Here is a 9,750-nt window from a genome sequence, read left to right as displayed (position 1 = left end):
GAAACCTACAGCAAAAGGTGCAAGTGAGACTGATCATCGTGGAGGTCTGTACTGTGAGTGTGTGAATGAATGTGTGTCTTCCATACACTGTTTTGTGTATTTGTGTGAGGAGGAAGAGGGTAAAGGCTGCATGTGTGATGTACGTCCATATTGCGTGTCAACAGTCCCACTGAAGTGTGCTCCAGCGTGAACTCTCTCTCTCCCGTTAATGGTTATACAGACGTGGACCACCGGCCGTGGTCTCCCATACGTCCACTGGGAGGAGACACTGAAACTGACTTATCAAGTCACAGGTGTTTATTTGATGGAACGAAAATACACGAAACAAACCGGCAGCTGGAAAAACCACATTTCCTTCCACGTTAGGAAAAAACCACAGACCCTTAGACAAGAGTTAGCTCTGCAAAAACATTCATGGTGATGGATGGAGGACGACACATTAGTCACACGTACACACTCGGACACGTACACACAAACAAAAGGGTGTGCGTGCATGAAAAAAACGAAACTGCTGACTGAAAGACACTGAGCTCCTGTTGTCTGAGAAATGAAAACTAACCTTTGGATCTCATTATATTAGTGCAAAATGATGGTCAGTACACACACACACACACACACACACACACACACACACTCACACACACACACACACACACACACACACACACACACACACACACACACACACACACACACACACACACACACACACACACACACACACACACACACACACACACACACACACACACACACACACACACACAGCTATCCTTTCAAACTCTGCATTGATTTCCATTCATTTGAACAACCTAACCAAACCTTAACTTAAAGGGACACTGTGTAGTATTTATGGGTTTATATGACTCAAAATCCACTTTTTTTATACATATTATGTGCTCCTGCATTGTCTAGTCGCTGTATAATAGTTTTTGTTTCATTTTCGTAGTAAAAATACTGGGTATTTACCTGGTTTCTATATGGTGAATTTTAGTGTATTATTGTGTTATAAGCTGGTAATAAGCAGGTAGCTACAGCCCCCAATTACTAGCTATTTACCCAGTAAATATATGGTAACAGAAATGTGTTACTTGGTATTAACCTGTAATTAGAAGGTAAGAACAATGGACAAAATACTGGGTAATTACCCAGTAAATTATAAAGTGTTATTATATTAATGCTTAAATTACATTATATTAACGCTTATATTACTTAACGCTTAACTGTAGAACTGCAATCTGGTCATTAAAATGATAACAAATGGGATTTATTTCAGTTTTTTTTCCTTTGGCGGCCCTCAGTCCAATGTTGGGTTCCTAAATTGGCCCTCAGGTATCAAAACTTTGAGAACCCCTGTGTTAATCCCTCACGCTACAGTATAATTTGGCCAGATAATCTGTTCAAATCAGCCTAAAATCGTAAAAAGGGACCCATGAGTGAAGGAAGGGCCAGAAATGAAATCTGAAATCTTGTGCACTTGGTCAAAGCGAGGTCGCTTCAGTCATGTGAACTTATGAAGAGGTGAAAATACTTGATACTGTAAAAAGATTAACCAGTTGCTTTTAATAAGATCAGTGAAAAAGCCTGGGTGACTGACTGAATGTAAATAAATGCTTAGAGCTTATTTGGGAAAAAAAATAAAAAAATAAAAAAATATACTGTTCTATACTGTAAACTGAGGTTGGTGCCTTTGACTTTCTTAAAAAAAAAGAAAAAAAAAGAGGTATCCTAAACCTTAAACTTAAAAAAAAGTATATATTTTTTTAGTTATTGGTTTTTATCTCAGATTGATTAAAACTCTGCAACAGAAAATCTACTTCATGTTTCCTGTGTTCAGTCCAGTGACCAATCACAGGAGAGAAAAACTGGGACCGTTTTCCTACTGCGACCCTATAGTGACACCTGGTGGAGACAGTGGTGGTAGTGTGCAGGTTTTACTCCTTCAGAGCACAACTATTTGTAACATTTAATTGTTTTGTTTTTACAATATCTGTTTGTTCCTTTTTTCAGAAACGGGTCACACATTCAGACAAAGTTATCAAAATAAGTGAATTAAATAGTAAAAATAGTAAAACCAAACAGACGACAATAATCCAGGACAAACTAAAACAAAGTGTGTGTTCCTGTAAGGTAAATAAAGATAAAATGTTTGACATCAAATTAATGCTAATTGACAAATATAGTATAACAATAATAATAGTAGTAGTAGTAATAATGACAATAATAAATCCGTCCAAACAGCTCTTGGAACATGTAAAACAGGGGTTCTCAAAGTTTTGATACCTGAGGGTCAATTTAGGAACCCAACATTGGACTGAGGGCCGCCAAAGGAAAAAAAAAACAGAAATAAATCCCATTTGTAATCATTTTAATGACCAGATTGCAGTTCTACAGTTTGGCGTTAACTAATAAAAGCGTTAAAATAATGTAATGTAAAGGTGCCATATGTAAGAATGTGGCCAAAAACAGTTACTACATTCAAATTCAAAATACAGAGGTCTTTAAGGTTTAGTTTTCTGACGTAACTGGCAACCCGTGGTTGCTCGGCAGCTGAGACTCTACTGACTGTAATGATTGGTAGACGGCGGTAGGTGGCGCCACATGACGCCAAAACATGATTTCAAAACATAAACATGATTTGCAGTCTGCAAAATATATATTTTTAATGCAAATATTTTGGTTGTACTGTTGTTGTTGGTGAATTCAGTTTGTTAAATGAACATTATTCCTGAGTCTCTGTGACATATTAGGAGGATTTTATGGCCAGTTGCTTTAGATTTATTACATAATGCACCTTTAAGTAATTTAAGCGTTAATACAATAACGCTTTATAATTTACTGGGTTATTCCCCAGTATTTTGGCCATTGTTCTTACCTTCTAATTACAGGTTAATACCAAGTAACACATTTCTGTTACCATATATTTACTGGGTAAATAGCTAGTAATTGGGGGCTGTAGCTACCTGCTTATTACCAGCTTATAACACAATAATACACTAAAATTCACCATATAGAAACCAGGTAAATACCCAGTATTTTGCGGTGAATTACAGTTGATAGTTTTAATCCAGGAGCTACTAAGCTTGTTAAATGTTTATTGGACATTACTGGATACAGACCAATAAGTGTAAACAAAAATACTGGGTATTTACCTGGTTTCTATATGGTGAATTTTAGTGTATTATTGGGTTATAAGCTGGTAATAAGCAGGTAGCTACAGCCCCCAATTACTAGCTATTTACCCAGTAAATATATGGTAACAGAAATGTGTTACTTGGTATTAACCTGTAATTAGAAGGTAAGAACAATGGCCAAAATACTGGGTAATTACCCAGTAAATTATAAAGCGTTATTATATTAATGCTTAAATTACATTATATTAACGCTTATATTACTTAACGCTAAACTGTAGAACTGCAATCTGGTCATTAAAATTATTACTGTTTTTTTTCCTTTGGCGGCCCTCAGTCCAATGTCCGGTTCCTAAATTGGCCCTCAGGTATCAAAACTTTGAGAACCCCTGCTTTAAAAGGTCTGATCCCTTTGTTGGAAACCATGAGTTAAAATGTGAGAACTGCACATAAAAGATTAAACCATAGCTCCACCTCAGCAACAACAGTAGCGACTGCTTCATCAACTGCAAAAAATATGTTTGACTCACTCGCGGGAGCCATTTTACTGCAGAACACGTACTATTATTACTATTCACTGTGCTTAGCTGATAAGAATCATGTTCTCAAGGTGAGTGTCGGAGGGTAAGTGTTGTTGAAACTCTGGTCGTGGTGCAGGTTTGGGTTGTCTTTACTTATTTAATGAGTTCGTTCCTGAGCTGATCTCTGTCCACACCTGGAGCTGCAGGTACAGACACGACTTGATGACTCATCATCTCTCACTAACTGTCGGGGTAATAATCTGACACTGGGAGAGAAAGGAAAGTTCCACTGCTCAGCAAACAGTCATTATCAAAACCACACACACACACACACACACACACACGTGTATATATTTATATTTATATATGTATATATATATATATATATATATACACACACATATATTCTTTGGTTTGCATTAAAACAAACTGATAAGAACTGAGTTGTACTCAGATACACACTGTGTGTACTGCTGTAATCCTGGTCAGTCTGTGTCATATCATGATGATGCACTATGATCTGTCCAGCAGGGGTCCTCGCTGTAATAGTTTGCCTTTTCTGTCTTCGATAATAAAACATGGTCGAAAAAAAAAAAATACAAAAAAGAAGGACGACATTTGACCAGCTGAGGATACCGTAGTGCTCAGGGAAGGGAGGGGGTGAGCAGAGGAGCAGTTCTTTGTTGTAAATTTCAGCCTCTCCTCTAGATGGCACTATAAACTACTTACTTCACCTTTAAGTGTCAAGTATTTAGTGTGACCTCAATCTAACACTTGAACAATACCACGACCCTGGCTCTTTTAATCTAAATGGAGTGGAACCCCAATCGTAAACATCTGTGTTTGTCCCAGCATTTCATGTTGAAAATGGCTGCAGTAAAATTCCAGGCTTCACCATCACATACACACGGTGTATGAGGTTGGACGCTTGTTTAGATATAAGACCAACTTTCAATTGCGTCATTCCAATCTGAAATGAATACAGAATATTTGCAGTAAGTAGTTTATAGTGCCATCTAGAGGAGAGGCTGAAATTTACAACAAAGAACTGCTCCTCTGCTCACCCCCTCCCTTCCCTGAGCGCTACGGTGTCCTCAGCCGATCAAATGTCGTCCTCGTCGTCTTTCTCCGTGTCAGCAGATGAGGTTCGTGAGGCGAGGGAGAGGGCGGAGCTACCGCGGCCGTAGCAGACGAAGCGGAGAGAGTGGAGGCGGGACTTCCTGCTACAAGTAAAGAGACGCTTGATTTGTTCTCTCGCGTTTGTCCTTACAGGCTCCGGTAGAAACATGGCGTCTCGCTGCTAACAGTGGCTATGCAACCGCGGCCCGCGACCATGTTATTTTACATGACTTTTTGAAACGCTACGAAAATGAAACAAAAACTATTATACAGCGAATAGACCAGGGGTTCTCAAAGTTTTGATACCTGAGGGCCAATTAAGGAACCCAACATTGGACAGAATTTGTAATAATTTAGATTGTATAAATTAGATTATTAGACTAGATTGCAGTTCTACAGTTTAGCGTTAAGTAATATAAGCGTTAATATAATGTAATAACGCTTTATAATTTACTGGGTAATTACCCAGTATTTTGGCCATTGTTCTTACCTTCTAATTACAGGTTAATACCAAGTAACACATTTCTGTTACCATATATTTACTGGGTAAATAGCTAGTAATTGGGGGCTGTAGCTACCTGCTTATTACCAGCTTATAACACAATAATACACTAAAATTCACCATATAGAAACCAGGTAAATACCCAGTATTTTTGTTAACACTTATTGGTCTGTATCCAGTAATGTCCAATAAACATTTAACAAGCTTAGTAGCTCCTGGATTAAAACTATCAACTGTAATTCATTGCGGGGCCGCCAGAAATGTTTCAGCGGGCCGTCATTGGCCCCCGGGCCGCACTTTGAGAACCAATGGACTAGCCAATGCAGGAGCACATAATATGTATAAAAAAGTGGATTTTGGGTTATATAAACCCATAAATACTACACATTGTCCCTTTAAGTCTTTTACATAGAGAGACACATATCTATAATTCCCCTCGTGCAAAAAACGTGTCATAGAAACACAGTTAGAAAACATAGAGAACAACACACAGAAAAACAATGGGTGTGTATGGGAGAGAACGTCGAAGTGGACACTTTCAGCATGAGCGACTCTCTGGCTGCTTCTCTAAACATTACACCGTCTTACACCCTCGCGGACGTCTGCACACAGATATGCAGAAACACAGTCTCAGAACTCTGAATCACTGGACACATTACTCACAGGCTACAGGCTAAAAAAATCTGTGTTTGTTGCCGCGCGTTGCTATTGGTTACTCTTGGCAGATGCATTACATATCAACTCTCACTGCCAAGCGAGGGTGTATCATTGCAGAACAATAACGAGCGGATATTTCTTTAAGTCTCCTCACATTGCTCGGCTGCTCTGTAACATTAGCCTGGACTGTGTGATGCGAGCCACCAAAAAGCTTTTTTATATCAGCCAGGAGCAATTTATGTCTGTACAGCTTCACCTAAATAGCTATGCAAGATATTTTATAGTCTCTTGTGCCAGGTTTGATTGCAAAGACAGACAGAGGCTTGTAACTGGGAGGACAAAACATTGATGGACTAATAAAAACAGGGCGATTCATTGGCTCACTCCCATTAAGTGACCAGCTACACAGTCGGCTGTATTTTTTTATACCTTTACTCATCTACATTATATTATATGGGGGAAAAAAATACTTCTTTCAATTATGTTTTACAACTTGAATTTCCTTACATTTATCTAACAGCTTTTTGATGGATTTACTCTGATGACTTGCTCCTTTCACAGGGACAGGGATTTTTTTAAGCGTGCTTAAAAGTAATTTGACCTTGAAGTAAATGTTAAAGGTGACATAGAGTGGTCCTGTTGCACATAAATGTTAGCTATGGAGGTCTACTTACATATATTAACTTGTTTTTTATGGTCAAAAACCTCCTAGTTGCTGTAAACGAGCCGATAGAAATCCTCTTTTCTGACGCTGTTTTTCTGCTGCAAGATTTCAGAGTGAACTTTCACCCCTAGAAGACTTGTAAGAGTCTTGTGATTGGCCAGTACTATCCAGCACATCCTTTCTCAGAAGCGCAGCGCCCCCCTCTGGCACGGTGGATGCACTGCTCCTCATTATCAAAACATTGTTTTAACAGTGTTTAAAAATAGCTTCTTCACGACTCCCCGCCGCAGTCCCTTTTATGACTTTAAACCGGAGTCAGACCCAGAGTCAGAAGACACTGTTGCTCGTGAAACACCTCCACAACGGACGTTATTCTTCTTCTGCGGTTCAATGTACGCAACTGGATGTGCCCGGACTAGTGCCCGGAGCAGGACGATCGGTTGTTCAGGAGAACCGCTGTTTACGTAACTATTACGGGATTTTCAGTGATCTCGTTGAGCCCCGAGATTACAATAAAACACAACGTTCTCAGCAGTGGCTGAACTGTTTGTTTCGAACCGTCAGGGCTTCATAAACAAGGTAATGACGCAGATACACACCAAAAAAACAGCGTTAATAGGAACTTCCGGTCTAGTTCCGCTTTAATTAAACATATCCCCACTGCTGAAAAACTTGTTTAAACACAGTATTAAACAGGTTTTCGGGGCCAGAGAGAACGTGTGGTCATGAAACACACAGATTTCCTCAGTGGACTTTGGTTTCCAGTCATAAAAAGCTGACTCACAGTAACATAAAGCGGCACATATATCGTTATATTTAAGTTATTATAGACCCATGACCCATCAGTGAGGGCAAGTGTTCTGGGTTGGTTCGTGGAAAATGGGGTGGTAATGTGCCATTACAAGAAGTTTCCCTTTAAAACTCGAAGGAAATAACATGAAAGCATATTTATTTAAGCATTTTTTTCTCCCCTTATCATGAAATCACTGGTACAATTATCTTTTTGTGGAGCAGGATGGTTTTCCCCTTATCTTTTGCAAATATAAATATAGTAAAACTGTAAAAATGTGTGTTATGTAAGTGTTTTATTACAAGTTTATAAGCTATATATTTGGCTATATTTGATTTTACTGTGTAATGTTTGGACTATTTCTAATAATATTTATAATGTTTTATTCTTTCCCTTGGAATAATGAGTATGTACTTGAGGACAATTACTACGATTGTGGAATTCTATTATATGAACAAATAAATAACTGAATATGAAATACTATTAATCTTGTTTTTTATCTCAATAACAGTAACTCCTGAGTGATTTCAGCAGTTCTTATTTTAAAATGTTCTTTTTTTTTTACAAAGTCTCTTTCATTGTCACTGCATTATTTGCCCTTGTTTATTTCCTCTCAACACTAGCGTGAGAGGCAGAGTTTGTCATGTGAGAGACATGTCGGGACAAAGCTCGACAAATGTCACCGAGAAGCAGGAACAGGAGCATTCTTTCATAATTAACGTTGAGGGATTTGTCTCATACATGGATATGAGAATAATAATAATAATAATATTATATATATAATGTAGACCTGTGGAGTATTCCTATTATTGTGACATTATGCCATTATGTCTTAATCCATTGGTTCTCAAAGTGCGGCCCGAGGGCCAATGGCGGCCCGCAGAAACATTTTTGGTGGCCCCGCAATGAATTACAGTTGATAGTTTTAATCCAGGCGCTACTAAGCTTGTTAAATGTTTATTGGACATTACTGGATACAGACCAATAAGTGGAAACTGTACAACTGTATTTACTATGTCATCAAATTTTGGATGACATAGTGACACAGTATAGACGTTTTTGTCCAATTTTGGCATTTACATTTTTTCCCCAAAAATTGTCACATTTTGGACAACATATTATAGTATGACGTTTTTGTCAAGTTTTGGACCAAATTTTTTTTTGATAAAAATTGTCAAATTTGGGACGCCATAGTATTGTACAACGTTTTTGTCAAATTTTGGACCAACATTTTTTTTCCCCAAAAATTGTACAATTTTGAACAACATAGTATAGTATGTCATTTTTGTCAAAATTTGGACCAAATTTTTATTGGAAAAAATTTGTCAAATTTGGGACGCCATAGTATTGTACAACGTTTTTGTCAAATTTTGGACCAACATTTTTTTTCCTCAAAAATTTTACAATTTTGGACGACATAGTATAGTATGACGTTTTTGTAAAATTTTGGACAGACATTTTTTTTGAAACAAATTGTCAAATTTGGAACGGCATATGTCATTTTTGTCAAAATATGGACCAAATTTTTTTTTTGAAAACATTTGTCAAATTTGGGACGCCATAGTATTGTACAACGTTTTTGTCAAATTTTGGACCAACATTTTTTTTCCCCAAAAATTTCACAATTTTGAACAACATAGTATAGTATGACGTTTTTGTCAAATTTTGGAACAAAATTAAAAAAAAAAAAAAATTGTCACATTTTGGACGACATAGTATAGTATGACGTTTTTTGTAAAATTTTGGACAGACATTTTTTTTTGAAAAAAATTGTGAAATTTGGAACGGCATATGTCATTTTGGAACGGCATACAGCATATGTGGGATTTGGGACGCCATAGTATTGTACACCGTTTTTGTCAAATTTTGGACCAACATTTTTTTTCCCCAAAAATTTCACAATTTTGAACGACATAGTATAGTATGACGTTTTTGTCAAATTTTGGAACAAAATTAAAAAAAAAAAAAAATTGTCACATTTTGGACGACATAGTATAGTATGACGTTTTTTGTAAAATTTTGGACAGACATTTTTTTTTGAAAAAAATTGTCAAATTTGGAACGGCATATGTCATTTTGGAACGGCATACAGCATATGTGGGATTTGGGACGCCATAGTATTGTACAACGTTTTTGTCAAATTTTGGACCAACATTTTTTTTCCCCAAAAATTTCACAATTTTGAACAACATAGTATAGTATGACGTTTTTGTCAAATTTTGGAACAAAATTAAAAAAAAAAAAAAATTGTCACATTTTGGACGACATAGTATAGTATGACGTTTTTTGTAAAATTTTGGACAGACATTTTTTTTTGAAAAAAATTGTGAAATTTGGAACGGCATATGTCATTTTGGAACGGCATA

Source organism: Microchirus variegatus (assembly GCF_963457635.1).
Source record: "Microchirus variegatus genome assembly, chromosome: 5".
Taxonomy (NCBI): Eukaryota; Metazoa; Chordata; class Actinopteri; order Pleuronectiformes; family Soleidae; genus Microchirus; species Microchirus variegatus.
Note: the sequence above shows the minus strand (reverse complement) of the source record.